This window comes from Pararge aegeria, chromosome 18 (genome assembly GCF_905163445.1).
Source record: "Pararge aegeria chromosome 18, ilParAegt1.1, whole genome shotgun sequence".
Taxonomy (NCBI): domain Eukaryota; kingdom Metazoa; phylum Arthropoda; class Insecta; order Lepidoptera; family Nymphalidae; genus Pararge; species Pararge aegeria.
The window spans coordinates 371,546-394,096 of record NC_053197.1 but is presented as its reverse complement, the minus strand read 5'-3'; the positions used below and the strand labels follow the sequence as shown (position 1 = coordinate 394,096).

Here is a 22,551-nt window from a genome sequence, read left to right as displayed (position 1 = left end):
ACTTGACATAACTTTTTGCTATTAGCTGCAATTTATTACGGAGATATGTTAATATTTAATATAGTTATTACTTTGTTAAAGAACTTGTAATTGTAATTTACTCCATTTATTTAACATGTTAATATTTTAATAATTGTTAGTTTAAAACAATTATAATGATTTTGCAGGCCAATCTTTGCAGGATATGTATATCACGTCATAAGCTTAACATCAATGTTTATGTACCAATACAAGTTCAAGCAAAAATATTAAATGAATGAATAAACATTTTCTTGAAAAGCCTGTAAGTGATATTCGATTAAAATGGTTCGGGCACAGCCAATAATCGATACTCAAGAACCCTGTTCAGAGGAGCAAGCTGTGCGGTCATTATAACCGATGCGGAGTCCAGCTAGTGGAGCCGCCGCAAGTAAATCAAGTGGATTTATTACCTCCGCCGTAATGGAGGAAGTTGCTCTAATGCCCTCCTGGCGATTAAGGCTTGATGACCGACCAGCCGTATGCCTTCGAGAACTAACGCTCAGTTACCAACTTTAGCCTGCATTTTTGAGCCTCCGATGTAAAAAGTTGTGTGTGCCTGTTTGTGTGGCTGCGTAAACGTAGCTATCAAATGCATTTATTTAAGTATAGGTGTTGGTAATTTGAACCAGCACACGAGAACCCGATCAGCAGGTCCTCAAAATAAAAGGTACTAGGAAGAAGAATAAACGACCAAATCTTGCAGCGGAGTAAACGAATTTACGAGTAATTAAAATTTTGGTATTTAAACTTTTGATCATAAACAATATAGAATTATAGAATTAGGCACTTTTCACACATATCTAGTCACAAACATAGATAGTCCACACTATCAGCTTAATCGTGCTGCTGTCATTGTCGTTGACAGTAGGTATATGTTTGTTTGTTACCTATGTTTGACTCAGTCGCTGCAGAGCAGAGCTTCCATTCTAGAGACGGATAGGATATGATTACGGTCGGAAAATTACTCGGGCCCGATCGCGCAGCTACTTTATCTATGTATGGCGCAGGAGCTACACCAGTATTGATGAAATTTTGTACAAAGGTGGCCTACTTACGTCCTAGTTGCTGACATAGACTAGGGTCTTGGATGTAGGGCCTTTTAAGTCTCGCGTCTGCAGTATCCTAGAGTGGCTTCCGTTTCTCTAGAAACCTAATCGGCTGCTTTTTACATTACCCTAAGCTTGGTGGTAGTACTTCTACGGACGAGCTCTCAACTCAACTACTACTTCACCTATAGGCCTCAACTGAAATAAAGTTGTTACATATTATATTTAAAAGATTAGCTATCAAGCGTAATTTATTTGTGCTAGGTTGTTTATACATTTACCCTAAACTAGAAATGTGAAAAAGGCGAAATGGAGAAGTGTCCTAAGCGGCCAAGTATAATTTTAGGTCGCGTGTTAATTTACAAAGTTGTTAAAGCTAATACGGTTGTGTCAAGGCTCTCTTAAGGCTAACTTACACCGTTCACGTTAAAGGTTTTTAATGTTTTTTAATTTTTTTTTCTAGTATAAAAATGACATTAGCGCAGGACAAAACTAAAGCACTATAGCACTAAAAGATAAATTAACTACTTAATACTAGCAGGCGATATCAAAGGGAAGCATTAATTTTGATGCGGTTTCTTCTAAACATCCTTTTAGGGCGAGGGGTGTTGTTGCAAAGTTGCAGGGAAATCTTCAGAGGAACAATTCGATTAAGTTTTCACCGAAGAGTGCTCGCTGAGATTTTTCACTCACAGAAATGGTAAGGCTGCGGTCACACATGACTGGAATTCGTGAAGGTAAATTTAATTTTAATGTAATTTTAAAAGTAAATGGTTATAGACTTATATTATAATTATTATAATAAGGATAGTTTTAAATTGTGAACGTCACTTACGATAATAAATTGAAAAGTAAAAACTGCGCATGAAATTTATTTAATATCTAGGATAAATAACTATATGGCAATGGCCATTTCATAAAAATAATTTTTACAAGCACTCGTGCACTGTTAAAGCTATTGAATTGTGGAATGCACTTCCAAAAGACAGCCTAAGTTACTAGGCATGGTTGAAAATGCTGTTAAGGCTCATTATCATGCACAATAAAGATGACTATTATTATTTAAATCCTACTTATATTGAAGTATTTATGCAATGCTAAAGTATATATTAGTTTGTTTCTTTTATATTTATTTAAATTATTGTTTTATGTGTGTAGTCTAGTTTATATATTAGTATGTAATTATTCTATCAATAGAGTACGGGCCTTCTTTGTTTTCTTTTTAGTTTTCCTAATCCTAAGGTTGCCTGGCAGAGATCGATACTTAGCGATATTTTACCGCCTTTTGTATCCTATTAAGTACTTGAAAAGTCTGATTTTTAAAATTTTCTTACGTTGTTTTTCTACGTTGTGGAGCACAAATAAAGACTAAAAATAAAATGTTGATCCTTTTAATAAATAGGCCCCTAATTGAAAAATATACCTTATTTTAATTCATTAACAATATAGATAAAATAAAAATCATGTTGAATTAAAAAGCAAAGCAATGTGTTTATTAATTTAAGATTGGCAACAAAAAATGCTAAAGATTATATGATGTCCGTTTCCAACAAACTTGAAGCCTTCACTTTAGAACACATTAAAAATAAAACTCATTAAAAACAAATAAAAAATATAGATAATTTAGTAAATGAATGCTTTTTATTTGTTAATTCAAGCTTTTAAGGTTGCTGTGAGCTTTTCTAGCCTCAAAACAGCAAACTTACTTTTTGGGCTAATAAATACTTTCAGCCAGACCAATTATCGATTGCAACTGAATCTTCACCTCAGCGAGACGCGTGTAACGCGGGGCACGAGCGCGGCGTGCGCGTTGCGTCGCCCAGTGTGGCGGCAGCACGACGCGGTGGTGTCATTTAGAAAGATAAAAGAGTGATGTACAAAGCGAGTGTATAATAGGCAGATAATTCCCCAAGATGCACTCGGCATGCATTACGGTCCATTTGCCGGCACTCGCACTTTGATGTCTGAGCGGACACTTTCGTTGGCAACGTTGCCGAGTGGATTGGATAATAGAATTCCTTATTGTTTTCGAATATATTTTAAATTTCACTTTTATTAAGCACCCGCGTGAATTATGAACTTTCCGATGAGTCGATAGGTTAGTCGTGTGAAGACCCGGGAAGTGCGTGGATTCAAGGATTCACAAGTGATTCGATGAAATATGTTATACAATTAACAGTCGCGCAACTATCGTCCGATCGTTTCACTGTCGCTCACGGGGGAGAATAATGGTGACAGATAATTAATTCAACAACTTGACACTTGAGTCTAGACTACAGTAAATAGGTTCTCCATTGGCAGCCTAATTGATATCTCACTGTTGGGCATATGCCCCCCTTCTCATAGGACTAAGAACTGACGACCACCACGCTACTCTAAGGTGGTTAAGTGGGCTTAAGTCACAAACTCCGAATCTTAGGTAACGATTATCATCAGGTGTAAGATATGTGCTTGTTATTATAGAAGCGTAATTTTTATTGATTTAGTGTTACTGGAGAACTTTAATTAATAATGACTAGTGCATATACCCGACTTCGTCTGCGTTATTTTTTTTTTCAATATAAAAGTTACCCTAAGATATTTAGGAATATGGAACACAACGACGCTTCTAAAAGGCACTTTTATATTTTTCTAGTACAACATCCTTCTATTTAGCTTAGCTTGTTTTTAAAATAATTATGTCATTTTTACTTAAGTAAAAAAAATAATTCTCTTATTTATTTTTGTAAACAAAAATATTATGCAGTTCAAGTATTTTTAATAAATTATTAATAAACCTAAAATAATAAAAAAATTATAAGAACATGTTTGTAACAGTCACTCGACCTTAGAACCCTTAATTTTGAAAATGGACCCCCCTTCTGAATACGTCTAGAAAATACTATCTACGGTTTTTTAATCAGACATTCATACTGATATTATTAATTTAAAAGTGTTTCTGTTTGTTTGTTTGTCCCCTATGTTCGATTTAACCACTGTATCTGTATTGATAACATTAAGCAAAAGTTAAATTTTAATGAACATGGGATGTTTTTAATCCCGAAAATTACCCTGAAATTTTCCCGTAGGGTTCAAATACTTTAATACTTATGTACCTACAGTACCGTACACTCACACTTAGCAGCTGAAATAATCTTGACGAAACTTTAGATAGCTAGGCTAACATCTCCGGAGAATAAACGATTAAATGTAAAACCGAAACAAACGCATGTGAAGTCGTAGGCAACAGTTAGTTTTTACTCATAATAATTTAATATATTTAGATCGGATTCATTGAACAAATTAATTTCTTTGGGATGGTTTTTAAAATTTTAATTAATATGATAAAATAAATAAATAGGCATACGACGCATTGCACACATCACCATCGCTTACTTTGGGGTTCTAAAATAAATGAAGCTTGTATTATGAGTACTAAAATGACTGAATATTTTTATGAATATTTTCATAAATACTTAAAATATGCAACTGAGAAGCAATCATGTTCATCACACCAACATTTTCCAGTTGTGGGAATAGAACCCACGGCCTTGGACTCAGAAAGCAGGGTCGCTGCCCACTGCACCAGACGGCCGTCGTGCTGCTTAATAATTCTGTTGAATCTTTTTTGAATAGCGAAAATTTTATAGAGTTATAAATGAGTAAATTGTAAATTGTCAGGGGCGTAGTATTTACCGTGCCAATATCATAAAATATAATATTTCTGCCGCTAAGCAGCATTGTTGCAAAGCCGTGTTCCGGTCTGAAGGGCGTGCTTACCGGTGTAATTATAGGCTCATGAAGCTTAACACCTACGCCTCAAATTGATGGGCACAGGGCGGCATATTTCAGGGCGTGCTCCTCCCTGTTGCACTGTTGATAGGGGATGGTTTTCCACTTACCATCAGGTGGACCATTTGCATGGTCCGTCAATTATTACTATAAAAAACCATTAACCTGAAATAGCATGTTCACATGACCGATTGCAGTTAATTTGATAACATTGCGGGAGGCAGGTAACTGTCATCTCCCTAAAGCTGTTCCTATCGGCGTCTTATAGCTTTAAACTATTTTGTCTGTGGCATATATTCGGCATTCCCGTAGGAGATCCCGTAGTGTCCCAATACATACCTAGGGTGGCCACCGAAGTTGTTTTAGTGAGCAAGAATCCCAGATACCTAACCCAAGCATTTCCCTCGGGAAGCTAGATATCTCAGTATGAGATTTACATCCCGTGATTAAAAAAAATACCTTCATTAATACTTTCGAATAATGGTAGATTTGTGAAATGAACTACAGTGACAGAACAAATCAATTCAATTGTGATTAATATTTACAGACAAATAACGTTCGATCGTCTGATATAGTAGCAATAGTAGCATAGTGAGAATAATTAACTTATACATATCCTAGGCTTGGGCTAGGCTATTGAGCTAGACTATTAACAACAATTATGTATAAAACACATTTAATAAATCGTGGTTACGAAACGACTAATAATTTTCTTAACGACAAGGCTTAAGCTGCAGGCTGCTCCGCTTTAGAAAAGATACAAAAAATCTCAATTTAAACTGTAAAATGATATTGAAAAAGAGCAATTAGCTGAGTTTCTTGCGAACTCGTCTCGGTAGAATCTGTCTTCCTCAACGGCGGTAGAATCACTATAAACAGACTGACTCGACGTTCCAAAAATGCTTATAAACTAAGGCCTAGTTTTAAAGCTTTTTTTTAACGAGAAATAAAAGTAATTGTCGGTGTTAAATGGATTATACACTAGAATTCCAAACCTTCTATCACTATTACAGCGTTTTTACGTTTTTACTATGTCAAATGACTGGCAAATTATAACTTGTTTGCTCAGGATATGTAATAATTACAAACTAGCATATAAAAAAATATTTTTTTTTTTCTCTTTAAAGTATTAAAACAGATTAGACTAATAGTCTTTTTAAAAATAATATCCTATTGCTATAGAAAACTCTTTGGTAGATATCACTACTAGAAATAAGGACGTTCACAACTTTATTAAGGTTCCACTTTTTATATTGCCCCAAAAAAAAGTATGAATAAAATTAAACTATTTAAGAGAACATATTTCAGAGAATTCAAAATATGTAATTACTTAAAATGAACCATCTTTTCAGCTTCGAGAAATAACTATGCCAGTTCCTACACTAAATGGCCGTGGTTTTTGGTCTCTACTAATTTCTATACAATTTCAAGTTCAAGTATTCAATTTCAAGTTTTACATATTTAAGTTTAACATTTCAGAATCGTCTTTAGTTTTATGTGTCAAAAACATATAATAAATAAACAATACATTAAACTTTACAGTGTGCCTGTTAATGTAAAAATAAATGTTATTTTCCAGCTTCTTAGGTCAGCCGGTCTTAGTCTTCGGTCAGCTTATTAGCGTGCAGCATGTTATTCAGTCGCATAGTTAAGGAGATAATGTAAAATTCAATATTAGTAGTAAACGTGCGGGAAAGGACTAGGCTTAAATATCCTCTTGGCAAATATAGCATTACGTTACGACCTTTAGCTAACGCGGGTGAAACCATGGGATCCAGCTAGTACCTATTAAAGACCCAATGAAGATTATTAAAGCAATAAATAAATTAAATGAAAATAAATAACTTTATTAATGGGAGTCATAGAAACAAATAGGTTCTTTAATTAATTGTTTCAAAAACAGAAGTGAATTTACCGTCAGTAGGTAAGTAGGTACACCACAGAGTAAAGAAATACTAGAAATAGAGAAAGTTTGGTAGAGAAGATACAATTTGGTGGTTTTTACGTTACTTAGCGATATCTTTCAACTAAACAACCAATTCCATTGAATAGTTCCATTAAAATAGATTCATTATCATCATAATATCAACCCATTACCGGCAAACTACAGGGCACAGGGGTATTTTCCTACAATGAGAAGAGCTTAACGCCTTAGTCCACTACGCTGGCCCAGTGCGGATTAGTGGACTGCACACACTTTAAGATCATCATGGATAACTCTCAGGGATGCAGGTTTGCTCACGATGTTTTCCTTCACCGTTTGAGCAAGTAATATTTAAATTGCTTAAAACGCACACAGTTTAGAAAAGTTTGAGTCAAAGTCCTATCTACTGGGCTATCTATCACCTGGATTATGTTTTACGATTTTGTATTTTTTTCGTTTTATGAACAATGTACAGAATTCGACAAAAAAAATTCGTAAGTAATTAAATTTTATTTTCAAAAAGGAAAAATATTGCTCCGTAATGTCGTTAGCGTATTACAGCTACTAACAAGGATCTCAGTCTTATGTCATACTAGTCTAATGTCAGTACACTACATCTGGAATTTTCCAACTGTCATCAGCTAGAACTGTGCGATGAAGTTGAAACAATGAGTGATGTCAAAGCTGGGCTATAAAACTATGTGAACGTTTATACTAATGCTATGTTGTGTGATGCTTCCTGCAAATCCCTAGTTCACAAAACTTAATTGCCATTCTAACCACTCATTTATCTGTAAAACGTTGTTTCGTAAAAGGCATTTCCAGCATCGCGTAGCTTAGTTATGAAAAATCCTTAGCACATCTCAGTGGAAAACCACGTTAGTCTCTCACGTAATGTTCAGTGGGTATATTGATATGATTTTGTCATCGGTTACTTTTTTTTTTTACATTTAGAACATTTATTTCGGATGCGTTTTCGGTCAATGCGACCTCTGAACGAGCGCGCCGTGTCTTAGGTAGCCCCCCCTAAAGTACAAGAGTGAGGGCTTGTTGGCAGTGTGGTGACCCTTGACGGAAGATCAGAATACAGTTGTCACTACCCCCCTTCTTCCCGTGGGTGTGGTACGAGGCGACTAAGGGAGACAACGGAGATCGAGCAGCAGCGTCCTCTATGCTACTACTACCATCTACTGCGATCATCAACCTGTCTGCCCAGCAGTGGACTGTTATAGGCTCCTCGTGACATTTATTTATTTCATTATTAGCGGTTGCCCACGACACCACCCATATTTGTTTCGATTTTTAAATATCCCGATGACCGAGGACCATTTGTGTTCCATGGATGTAAAATCTCACATCCATGTAACACAGATGGTCCTGGGCTTCGTTGGCATAAAGGCTTAGACAAATCTGTCTAAGCCTTTATGCCAACGAAGCCCAAAGGTGTAAGAAGGTAACATAGGCATTTTTTTTAAATCCCACGTGTATCTTGGGTGCTTTTCTGGGATAAAAACTCCATATAGCAAACTATTTCATCAAGATCGGTACAAATGTTCAACCAAACATAGGTGCCAAACAAACAAAAAGGCAAGCACAAAATAAATAAACGATATACGCTTCATAATGTAATGGTATAGGTTGGGCATATGAATATGAAGCCTCGTCAGGGCAGTGCACTATAGACGAAATTATATTTGACATTTTTTTTATTTAAGTTATTTCATATCTAATGCCGATAGCGACTTTGGGCTATAGATTTTCATCCTTTTGTTAATATAAAGCAGTGTTTCTTCAGAAGTTATAAGGCGTGCAGCGAGATAAATTCCAATTTGGATAATCCATTCAATAAACGTAAGTAAATCTAGCAATAGAAATTCATCTGTTGAAACTTACAAGGCCTTAAATACCAATCGGTCGATTATAATTTGGATTTTTACTGACAGAACGCAACGTACTTTTCTTAAGGTCCACTTTAAATCAATCAATTAACTAACATATTGTAAATTAAGATGGGCAAACGAATGAATATAAGCAAGATTAAGATGAGCATAGCAGAAAACAGCGCTCGACTACGTAACCTAGGACACAAGAGCCAGTTAGGTAGGCCCAATAATGCAAAAGAAGTTAACCGTCTACCTAAATATACCTCAGTGCTTCAAAAACAAAGTTTTTGAATCGTAGTCGCTAACTGTGGAAATCATAAGAAGATTCACTTAGCGGGAGTTGAAGAAAGAGTGATCAAACCAGGGTTTGCTGGGTCGTAGATAAACCAGAGTTGCTGACATAGCTCATCGAGTCGCAAGCTCTTGTGGCAATGGGCACATGATGCTCTGAACCGATGGCCGGTGAGGTCCCAAGGTGCTGAATGGTGACAATGTGAACAGACTACAGAACTGCTGGCTCAAAGCGGCACAACACCGTGGAATTCGGAATTTCCTACAAAAGACCTATGTCCGTTAGAGGAACATTGGTTGACATGGCGATGACAGGTTGGCCATCTGCCGAGATACTTCATCCGCGTTTAAATTTTATTGTTTTCTACGATCCATGAAACCACATTACCCACCCCGCGCTTTTGCTTCGTTTACACTAAGCGTTCTATCTTAACTTTTTTTTCTCGTTGTTCGGCTGATGAGTCACGTGATGTTATATAACCCTCCTGAAGAATTTGGCTATCCGTTAAATGTAAAAAGACCAGCCCGGATGTTCATGTATTGCCTGAAATCAGCGCTGTACCTACTAGTAGTGAACTCCAGCAGTGCAGCATTACTCCGCCGTGATACACTTTTTGGATAAGCAAAATCAAAGCTATGCCTCCATAATATATAGCTGTATATGCAAGTAATAAATAAACATAGCCTCAAAAAGGATCCTAAAAAGAGGCTTATGGATGTTTTTGTGAGGGACCTGTAAATGCTAATAAAATAACCATTCATGAAAGCATCACTTGTTTATTGATGCCTACGTATTCATTTAAATATCTAGCAATTTTCAACGTCATACAAAATGGAATTATAAATTTTGTATAACATGTAATTTTTTAATATTATAATATTGTAACCTTAAAGTGTAACCATGAATAAAGAAAAGTAAATAATTATGTTTGCCACGCTACAGTTTGTCAGAATGTTTGTAAACATAGGATTTTTAATTTCGAAGCTTTTTTTGTTTTTTGGTATATGTTATTTTATAAAGTCATAAATTTTTAATTTAATTTAATTTTTAACTTCGTCCGCATCTGTTTTTGTTTATAAAGCATCGCGTAGGAACAGTTTATTTGAGATATGTGTGGCAGTAGCAGCAGCAAAAATTGGCGATTGCGCTGGGAAAGCAATGTTATCTGGAGTTAGTAAACGGAGTCGTTCACTTTGGAGGTTTGAATGAGAATTTAGTGCACGACAGTTTCAGCTCGCAACGAATAGTAATCGTAAAGTTAAGAGAGAAGATACTTACATTCGTAGTTCTAGTTATATTTTTTTATTCAACAGTAAACATCGTGATATAATTCCAATTAGTACACACATACACACATAATAATAATTGCAAACTAACATTAATATTTACAAAAAATATAAGCCGTCTAACTGTACACTTGTGGACATGGCACCCAAAATGCTGGCGCTATTGAATTTCTAGACTTAGCTGTTGGGCTTAATAAGCGCTAGCTCTGGGGTCACCAGATGTCAAGACCAAATGTTTAATGATATTGAATCGATAATAAAAATAAATAGTACAGAAATGAAAATAAATCAAACGTTGGTATTTTTTTGCGTGGGTTGATATTTTTTAACTTTAAATGCCCTATAAAGGCAGGGTATATTATAAGAAATATAAATGTCTTACATCATTATTTGCACATTCGAAATATTTTCCTTGTGTAGTTACATGTTACAACAACTTTCGTTCTGTAAGCAGTGAAATAACTTTATGTAATATATAATACGTCCTCAATTAAAGTTTTCGTTCATAAAATAATATAATGTAAACACTTTTACATAAAATAAATGCGACCCCCATTCTTTAAACCAAAATAAACGAATACAAGCCCTCCACCTAGGTACTCTCAGGTGAAAACCCATACAGCTAAGTACATAATTAATATGTAAGCGTGGCAACCCTCGTCATCAGGGCTGAGACAAAGCGGCGGCCATCTTGGAACCGCCCCCCCTCCTCCCCACCCTGCGCGCCGAAGGCTGTATGCACTGCCATGGCGATATGATTGTGCTCTGATTTGCCAGATTCATTTATGTATGCGTTAAGGATGGATTCACACCGGTGTGGGTTTAAGGCTTTGTTTTAGTTCTTTTTGACCGGTGGTTTGTTTTGATTTATGATTGAAGGTTTAGGACTGAAGATCAGGTTATTCAAAGCTTATCGAGCCTTACATTTAAGCATATCTTTTCTACAAGTACGCTTCAGCCTCGGTAAGTATTCCTCTCCTATGAGGTAGGACAACTGGAGGTGTGCTAGACAAAGAGTTTTTAGAAGAGCGATGAGGAAATCCTACCATCATCATCACCTTGCTTCACATGCATCACCTATTAAAAGTTTGAGAAATATTTAACGTTTGTACTAATTTTATTTCTCGGGACGGGTCATTGTTTGCTTCCTTTTTCCTGATTCTACTAGGCTGTTGATGTGTTTAGTGCATAACATTTCATTGAAATTATTCTTGCATTAGATAAAAATAAAGAAAGAAAGTGTACAGCAGCCACACACAAAACCAAATCGGTAAATGACACATTGCACACACACACAAATACATTTCGGATAACTGTACTTTTCGGTAATAAGGCGATCTTGCAATAGTTCGCGATTGCGATCTTGTTAAATATATATGTAAAAAAATTGACGGAAATTTTTTACTACTATTATTTAAACATTTTTTGTCACTTACAAATTTTAAAAATTAAAAAAAAATATATTCAATACTTTAAATAAATTAATTAATGTGCCCTACACGCTTTTGACGCCGCGCGCGCAATCGAAAAATTAGCGTTAAATTAAAATTATAAATAATGGAGAAAGTGTTCCGGGAGTTGCGAGTTTTTTATTGGAAATTTCCTCCTCTTTCAGAATATTTTTTGAAATTTCTCAAATATTAATAGTTTATGAAATATTGGCTAAAAACAAAATGCCATTTTTTTTTCATCTTCAATTGTTTCAACTTTAGCAAATTTTTATGTATACACGCTTTTGGCACATTTCTCTGGATCCAATGAGCTACCCCATATCATTTTAAGAGCAGTTTCTCTATTTTGTATCATTTCAAATCGTCGACTAAAATTAGCGATATATGAATTGAGCTTCTTGACATAATATTACGTATGCTTTAAAAAAAGATATGCATAATAGGCAATTGAAAATAACACAATTCAAAAAATAATCTGATTGGTTTATAATCTTTACATTATCAGAAGTAAAAATACACACTACTACGACGTATGCTTTACACTACTAGAAACTACAAAAAATTAGTGATTCCTGCTTACATTTTTATAATTATATTAAATAATTAATTTGAATCTCAGACAAATCTCAAAATAAGTTTAAAGTTTATGTAATGTTAATGAATGATACAACCTTCTAAATGTAAAAGGTGAACGATAAAAAAGATTGGGTATAAATGACTGGTCTAACGATGTAAGGTAATAACAATAATAACCAGCTAAGTGTGATGTGGGTTTGTAAGACCAGGCTTAAGATAAAAATAAGCAGACTATCTATCGCAGTTTTACATAATTTATCTACTATTCGCGACTATAATGCGTTGTGTCAACCGCCTTTTACTTCGTTTTCTCTTCGCCTAAGGGTCGTACAAGCAAAAAAAGATTTTTCTAATCCGGTTGGTAGTTTCAGAGATATACGCGTTCAAACAAAAAAAAAAAAACTATTCAGATTTATTATTAGTATAGATTTTTAAAACTCTTGAGATAATTTTATAATTTTTACTTGTAGTGTTTTTAACTACACTTAGAGGAATTAACTTTATAAATACTATATGCAATTTAAAAATTTATAAATATTGGCAAGAATGATACCCTACGGACGAATCTACACCAAAATGACCAACATCGATGTGTTGTGAAGAGCAGTAAATAATATTCAAAAATATATACTGTTTGCTATAATATTACACTGGGTGAACAAGACCCTACTAATATATTTGTGGGTGACCTTCAAAGTTTTCAGCCATTTGTAGTCTATGGACGCTCGTAAAAATCTATACTTTTCTTCAAGTTCGAATACTTCATTTGGAAAAAAATATGTTAGTTACTAAAAACGGTTTTCACAAATGTTTTCTTTACACATTCAAATAAATTTAAACTAAGATAAATAATCAAAATATAACTTTTGCGTCATTCGAAAAAAAAACTTTCGTATTTGACTTTCATAACTAGTGTTGCCCAAATTCAGTCTTGGTCTTGCAGTCTTGGTCTTGTTCTTGCGTTTTTGCAAGACCAAGACCAAGAACAAGACCGCGTATTTTTAGCAAGACCAAGACCAAGACTGACCGTGCAAGACTTGAGCAAGAACAAGACATAGCCTGCAAGACTCTTGCGTCTTGCAGCTAGGACTTAGCGCTATTTCACGGAGTAGTTAGGTGTAACAGTTCGGTGTATAGGTAGGTAGGTACGCTTAGGAATTCTATGAGACGCAAAAAACTATATCAAAGAATATGAAAAACTGGACCTATGCGCATTACGACTAATACCATAAACATAGCGAATAAAAAAATATCTATTAAAATCAAACTGAGTGCATGCATAGTTATGTTTTAACCATCGGCACTTTGATAATGCGGCATCAAAGGTTTTGTACTTACTTCTCAAAGAAATTTGCCGCTTTTCGGAAGTACATGGTTATGATACACGCGCCGGCGGCTTCTTTTGAAATCTAAAACAATCGTTGCCGCCGCGGCGAAATCATAACATTTGACACTATTCATGCAAAATAATTTCGAATTTTAAGAGTACCTACAGGTGTTCCAAAGAATAAATAAGTTTCAGAGTGCTTAGAATGAAAATGAATACATTATACTGATCACGCAAGTAGTATTATGATTAGGATAAAATGGTGAGGATAGGTAGTAGATGTCATAATAATTCATTCTAGTAAGTAATTATAATATTGATTACTTATATGGTTTTAAACTAATTACTTAGGTACTATTATTGTACATTTAGTCATTATATTTCTTAAGTTTTTACAAGAAAAAATAGCAAAAAAGTGTTCGAATATCTCTGAGAGAGATGATGAGAGTAAGTATTTACTAGCTGTGCCCGCGACTTCGTCCACGAGGAATAGTAACTTTGGAGGTATAGTGACGTTCAGGATTTATTTAATTATTTTAAAACTTCTGTCATCAAACATACAAACGAACTCTTCAGCTTTATTCAAATAAATGATAAATCGTAAAACTCTTTTATTAAATTTCTTATAAGTTGAGGGTTCAATCTCTTTCTAGACAGATAAGTATTGTTCTTTAAAATACAGTCAAGTTATTGTAATTAATTTGTTTTTTCACATGTTTTAGCAAATGTAAGCTTATAAATCATAAATGTTTATTAAGAAACAGTTACTTCCATGGAAAACGACATATAGGTCAGTTGATTTTTCGAATTTCTTATCAAATCTTCAGTTATTTATTAATCTGCTTGATCTTTACTATGGCTATGTTAATTCAAGCTCACAATGTTCCAATTCTAATACGTTTTTCTAAGATTTAAAGTAAACTTTAATAAATAGTAATAGACTAATAGGTAATTGCAAGACTTGCAAGACTCTTGCTGCAAGACCAAGACCAAGACCAAGACTGGGAGCGCAAGACCAAGACCAAGACCAAGACCAGGTGTATTGGCGCAAGACCAAGACCAAGACTGGCTAAGTCTCGTCTTGTTCTTGCATTTGGGCAACACTATTCATAACGCATAAAAAAAGACTGTAACCTTTTTGCAAATAGTCAAAGTTTAAAAAAAAGTAATGATTTCTATCCCTCTTGTCTCTCATCGAGAAGGTTCAACATTCAACTGCTATTAAGTACTGCATAAGTAATCAACAGCCTATACCAGTACACAGCTGGGATTAAGGTCTCTCCCAACGGAAGGGTATGCCTAAAATCACCGTGCTGCGCTGGTGATCGCAATAGATGGTAGTAGTAGCACAGAGGACGCTGCTGCCCGTTCTCTGTAACATTATTCCCGTAATATCGCCTCGTACAACACCCGCGGGAGGAGGTAAGTCAAGTCAAGTCAAGTCAAGTCAAATATTTCTTTATTCAAATAGGCACATAGATGGCACTTTTGATGCGTTATTATATACAAAATGTGTACATAGCAGTGAGTAGTGATGGCGATAACTACAATCGTAAACTTAAAACTAAAGCTACGAGGGTTCCAATCGCGCCCTGGTCTAAGAAGAAGCCCACAACAAACTTAGCCGGGTGTTCTTTTTGTTATCACCATCTCACATTGTCATTAGAAAATATTTAAGAAGCAACCTGGTTAGAGCAATTGTTTACACCCAAGCTTTTTTATCGTTTACGTAATCCTTTATACTATAATAGGACTTTTCTATAAGCTTTCGCTTAATACAGACTTTGAACTTCTTTAGTGACATCCCCAAGATATCAACCGGTAATTTATTGTAAAATTGTATACAATTTCCTTTAAATGAATTGCTTATTTTGTGTAGTCTAGTGTACTGCACTGCAAGTTTATTTTTGCTTCTAACGTTCAAATTATTGCAGTCACATTTTCTTTTAAATTTTGATATATTTTTGTGAACATACATTAAATTTTCAAATATGAAGTATCTTGTTGTTATTAGATATGAGAAATTTCCCTACGTAAAGATATATTTTTTTGTTATTTTAGATACAAAATGTAGTCCTCAGAACCATTTGTCTCAATTTACACTTCCGCGAAGCCACAACAACACTATTATAGCGCTACACCAACGCTACACACCCACTGGAAAACAAATAAAAACTTTGCTCATAACGCTGCACGTGCATTTGTACGCACAGCGTAGTACGTTACGCACGCGAGAAAAATGCTAAAGGCATGTGTAGATAATGATAGGGCAGATAATTGATGGGATATCTATATTATCATAAAGGAGTCTTAATTACGTGCAAGATATATTTTGTGTATCCAATTTGATAGCTGTTATTACGGTTTGAAAATTTCCTTCCCAACCTTCCCAATTCTATCAATATCTGCCTAAAATACCTAGGGTTTGGCAGAATAAAATACATATATAAATAGTAGTAGCAGTAGTGTATTTACAATATACAGATAAATAACATGAATGTTTTTCAGTATATGGGACACTGAAACACGATCATGTTTATCACATAAACATTTTCTAGTAGTGAGAATCGAATCGAGTCTTTGACTCGGAAAGCAGGGTCACTGTTAAGTGCGCCAATCGATCTTTTAAATATCAATAAAATACAGAACTGTGTAATAATGAGTATGTTACTTCGGAATTATTTTGCTTTTGTACCATATCGGAGCCACTCAACTAATATATCCATATCGGGTAGGATATATTAGTGGATTTAATCAAAACGTATATATTTTATATTTATAAACGTTTATATTCTTTCTAGTGTACTTGTCTTCCAAATTCCGTTGGTTCCGTCTATTTTCTGGTAGTTTATTTCAGATTCGCGAAAGCAAGGCGCCTGTAAAACTGTGATACAAATGGAAAGTCAAGATAACGCTATAACTAAAATACGTATATATATTTATTCGTAAAATCATACCAAATAATAACTTAAGTATCTAATCATTGAATGAGCAGCTTCACTTTAGAAAAAAACATAACGCTTATATCATTTATTGAAATTATAATAATAAAAAAGATGGCTCTTAGTCCTTGATGGAATATAGATAGGTGGCGTGACAATAAGAGCGGATGAGTGCGCAAGGTAAATTAGGTTGTTCATATAACTGTTGTTCGTTAGCTAAAGGTCTTCAATACACTAGGAGATTTAAAATCAAACAAACAATATCTTGGCTATTGGCACTTGAAAAATCTTAAAGTTAAGAAAAACTTTGCGTGCGGTGCGCGTTTATGTGAGAATATGTGTGAGATCAGCTTAAGCTACGTGAATTCACAGCCACAATATAAAGATACAGTTCTCATATCCACTATTGTCACTACATAAGGTCCATTATTGTGTGCGCGGTGTTTGAGTGTCGAGAGGCCGGGAAGCTGTGAAAAATGAGCATCTCTTGAAGCTGAGATTAAAAATTATATGCTTTGTCTTGAAGCGAGTGTGGTTTTTGCGAAGATGCATTTTATAATCTTACGTTTTGTAGTGGTTAGGTATCGCATACGTTCTCTCTATGAGATATTTTGCTTTTATATAGATTTCAATGGATTATATACGTATTTAGATTAAGTGAGTAAGGAGCTCAAACTTTTATTATAATTATTATTGTCACGTATAAGACAATAGACACAGTTCACAGTAGAAAATGTAAAGTCCAAAGTTTAATCTAATTCACGTAAGTATTTATCGTGAAAAAAAAATCTTTTTAAATAATTAGTATTTTTAAGTTCATACATTTGTGTACGTTATCTTAGCCATGAGCTGTAGGTACTTTGATATACAGCAGAACAGGATATGATATAAAATATCCATGCAAAACTAAATAGTTTTCCTAATATAACCTTCAATAATGGAGACTGCATATTATGCTCTAATGATAACAGTACAGCTCTACATGATTATCTGAAAATATTTTTTTTTTATTTATTTAATTTTTTTTTATTACTTGGAAATCCAACATACATAGATGTTTAGTCAGAAAAATGATAACCCTGAATAGTCTATGCTATTATTGCCTAGGAGTATCTAGGCTTAGACTGGGCTTGTTCTTTATGACTTCTTCAATATCTCGTGGGTGACATAAATCTTCTCAGTATTTCTATGAACAGATGTCACAAATGGTGTTATAAAATAATAAAATTTTGCAATGATATCAATCTCGTAAACAATCACGCCCAGGTGGACGCCCGGGTGGTGGTTACTTTATGCTAATTACCTACTTCGCAAATCATATAACATATTTAACACACATATAACATTTTAACAAGCCCAGCCTGTTTAAATACTAATTACTGTTGCATATAAATCAATACAAATCAAAGTGGGCCTGTCGTAATAAGTTTATTTAATCACTAGTGAGTTTATGCCGCCAATGGTATACGCGTGGTGATTTTGTTCAAGCTAATTAGAGCGTGGGATTGGGATTGCAGGAAGTATCGCGAGCACTGAGTAAGGGAGGGGTAAGCGGTGAGTAAGTAAGTAAGTTGACTCACCGGGCGGCGGTGTTCGGCGCTACGGGCGGCCCGCTCTCCCGCTCGACTCTTGAACAAAATCATCACGTCAGAATTCGCTCAAGGTATATTGTTTAGATCGTGTGGGGAGGAATGACGTATACAAGGTGACTCATTTGGCATATTCGTCACTTAGCAATTCTGCGTTTAGGAGTCAACATTTCCTGAGGATGCTCTGGTATCCGAGCAAAATGTGCGTTTTGGATGATCTGTGTGGTGTTGCGTGCACAAAGAACTTATACACTACACCGTACAGATTTCCCTGGTAGTCACGGATTGAAGTTAATTTAACAATTATCAAGAATTGTTAATATTAATATTACGTGTTGGCACTAAAATGATCTCGACATTATCACTTTTATCTAAAAAAAATAAAGTAGTTCAAAGTCTACAGTTTACAAATATTAAATTTTCCGCCTAAGTGGTAATTTTTATTTATTATTCACATTTATTTTTATGTTTATGTATTTCTATCTATTTCGGATATGTATGTATGTATATTTGCCCGATCCCGCTCTCTGGCAGCTGCTCCTTAATGTCAGAGGTCACCTGTAAGAGATTGTTTGCAGCGGGAAGGCCACCTTTGCATGCCTACAATTTTTGTATTATTTTATTTTGTTCACCATGTTATTTTACGTATATTTTGATGTGTTTGTGCAGTAAAGTATTTCTTCTTCTTCTAATCTGCATTGCTGACCAAAAATACAGCAGTATGTTTGAGTCCGGTCTACGTTGGTCTAACCCTACAACAGTATTCTTCCTGCCTATGGATTGTACCAGCCGTGGTACTTTTATTAGGTTAATGATAAACAAAAGGAGAAATACTCAGGTAAACGAAATCAATTGGTAGTACCTACTTGAATATGGCACGGAAAATAATGCTGAATATAGAGGTTAAGTCAATGCTCGAACATGAAAAGGAACACGGCTCCCGGCTGCTGGCTCTTTTCCAAAATCAAAACATAAAAACGTCACTTTATTATGTGGTAGCTATTAATCCTAACTAAGTGCGAAAGTGTGTTTGTTACACGCCCTAACTAATCAAACAAGAAACTTTATGCATCCCAGGTAAAACAACGGTTCCGAAAACCGTAATAAACGCGGACGAAGAACGGTCAAAAGCTAGTAATTTCATTATTTCAACCGATTTCAACGATTCTGTATATTTTGTTTCGTTGCTCTCAAATAAGTTGTATAAAGAATTTATAAAAGCAGCAAAAGATGGAGCGACAACAAGGAATCAAACGTGAACCATGCAAATGTTCATTAAACTTTAACTTTTGCAACAAGTGCAGCGTGAATAACAGTGGAGATGGTTCGCCAAACGCACTACAATCATCATCATCACATCAACCCATTACCGGCCCTCTCCAGAGCACGGGTCTCCCTCCCACAATGACAAGGCCGTCCACCACGCTGGCCTAGTGCGGATTGGTGGACTCCACAAACCTTTGAGAACATTATGTAGGCGCTTCCTGCGCTATCACCGCTTCTTATACTCGTACTGAAAGCACTACAATACTAAAGTGAAATACACGAACACTCTGCTCTCACTTCTACTGAGTTCTTCTCAACCTGTTCGCTGATGCGTACCATTCTTCCTGGCATGAAATCGCACATCACAACATCTAGGCTTAATAAAGAACATTGACAAGACACATGCCGGGGTCTGATATCTTTAATAGGGTTGTCATAAGTAAACACTGAGAATGTATTGAAGTGGAAAAATAAATATGCTTATTTTGATTTAATATTACAGGGTGATTACTTATGAAATATACTTATGCACCCTTCAACAGATTATAAATTGCACCGAATAGATTTCCCAGGTTTTCCCGGATTATAGCAGTTAAGCTTGATTTTCATTGTATATATCATCTGTAATAATCGATTTTTTTAATCGATGACATGACGTTTAATATCACAATCATCTATTTAATGGTTTCAAAATAACAGTCAGTTTAGGGGTACCATAGTCTATTGAACCGATAACTCTCACTGGAAGTTTAATTAGCGGTCGTTAGAGCATCAGAATAGAACCAACTAAGTTAAGCCTAACTAAATTAAATTCCTAAATAGTCATGATCCAAGAATCTCACCCTCCACTTGTAGCCGCGGCGGCTACGTCAGTGGAAATATTAAGCGTGCTTACATAGCTTTTCGCGTAATGCTTAAAAACGTATCTGGATCAAGGTAAACAAAAGTTGGTCTAATATACCCTTTTTGTTTCAACAGCTCACATTTCCCTGCACTTTACGTGTTTCCCACGTTCAAACGTTAGGGCAGGTTTAATAAACGTATTTTCTATCTTTTTTTCCCTTTGCTTTCTAAATCCAGCGAATAAGTGAATAAACGCAAACTATGTGCTTAGACTCTAAAAGCACTCGCGAACCTTTCCGACTAGGAGTCTGCTCCGACGGTGCATTACAATGCTTTTTGTCTTCTATGATAACGCACTCAGCACTCTTTCAGTAAAATAATTTATTTCTATTAAAATTAAAGTTAGAAATTTTTAAAGACAATAATTTTTCACTTAAAACGTTCAAAGCTTCACTTAAAAGCGTTTTACGACAGCGCGCGTGTGTAATTATTTCCACATTATTTCCATGCAGGAACAGTTTTTAACTGTGCAATAAGGTTTATGGAGCATCTAGTTTTTTAACTCTAAGTTGACGTAGGTACCTTCTACGCTGTGTGGAGTTGGGTATGAGGCACCTTTATTCTACTCTTAATATATTTCATACCGTGGGCTTGCATAAAGTGACGCCTGCTTCAATCCAAAATTATCTACTTTGGGTTGTAAGGTTTCAAAGTCAAAGCGAAAAGTATGCTGGTTACGAGTATCTGGTACATGTCGGGCTTACACTCTCTTCCATAAGTCTCCGGCTGGGCTACAGTCACAGTATACAAGAGTTGAGAGCATGCAATCGCAGTTTTCGTCGCACTGTCTAGCACAAACGAAATTAAACAAGAGGCCCAAATCCAATACTATTTTATTAAAACGGAATCAAATTTAGCACGCTTTCAATTTAATCAAGTTCTAAATTATTACTAATTTATATTAATATTTTAAGTCAGAATCAGAAATTAAGATATTTGCCTTTGGTTCAACTGGTAAAGGTTATAAATCTATTAGCTGATACTGAATTTTTTAAAATATTTGATTAGGATCATCAACATTGTTAATGAGCTTGTTTGACAGGCCATATTTTCGTTGTCCTTCCTAATAATTAATTTCAGTGACATCTGCACAAAAGGAACAGGAATAATTTGTGAGATTGAAAATCTGACTTATGCATAAGTTTAAACTATATAGTAAAACAAATTTATTACAGCGAGGTTACTTCGCAATGATGAATTTCTTTAGAAATATGCTTAATTTTGGTAAAGAGAAAACTGTTGGTCTGTCTTCCAAACCAGTGGTAGTCACTACAAACAGATTAACCTGGCGTTTCAAAAGTGCTGTTAGAAGCCAACTTGAAATAAATGAATTTAGTTTTTATTTAATTGTTTGCTGTATACGCTAACTAGTTCTAGTGCCGTTATCCGCCAGAATCATGATAAAGGCAGTCTTTTTTCTCCGCTTCAATCTGATGGCCGTGGGATGATTCCGTGCCATCACGTGTATAAGTTTCTAAATGTACTCCACAATTATTTAACAACAACCTCTTTTTAACTTAGTTTATTGTTGTTTATTTTGCCAAAGTTCCCTTTCTTTCTTTTTTTTTTTTTTTGATCAAAACAGATTGTGCAGCACGCTGTAAATACGTCAAGAATTCTGTAAACAGTTGTTTCTTGTTTGTAGTAAATACTTATTATAAGAAGATTTTCTGTACTTCATATTTTATATTGAGACTTCACAAAAATCACTGTCCCCAAGTCACCAAGGTATTATTAGGAAACTTCCTATAGCTTTCCCTGCATTTAGAGTTTTTAATTTATTTTGGCATTTCTAAGTATTTGTGTGTATCCGGCTATAACCAGGGATCATAAGCAAAGGAAGTTTATAGGCTCTTTGTTGGATTGATGAAGCAGGTCTACCCTAGAGCTCAAAGAAAGTTTCTATATAGATGTGATCCCTTACACGGTTGTAGAATACATTTTATCCCTTGCAAAACAAATCAACGCGGCAGAAGACGCAGACGAATATCATACTTACATATCTACTTAATGTGCAATTGTGTCCGTGCGTTTCCCGCCAATACACTTGATGTTACTTGGTTCATATTGCTTCCATTCTGCAGATGGACAAAGAAACGACGTCGGGAACGGGTTACAGCGGGTTTTGAAAACCGATCTTTACAAAACTTGACATTGAATACTTTGTTTTCTATTTGAATTTCAATACAAGTTAGCCCTTAACTGCAATCTCACCTGCTGGTATGATGCAGCATAAGATGTTAACAGGGTAACCTGTTAGTATGGCAGTTATAT

General features: G+C 35.1%; 1 protein-coding gene across 1 annotated transcript in view; it reads right to left on the bottom strand.

Annotated features, from left to right (window-relative positions):
* The window catches only part of LOC120631584 (visual system homeobox 2-like), a 168,778-nt gene that overhangs the window by 5,743 nt on the left and 140,484 nt on the right, over nucleotides 1-22,551 (bottom strand). The gene's annotated exons all lie outside the window — the stretch shown is intronic.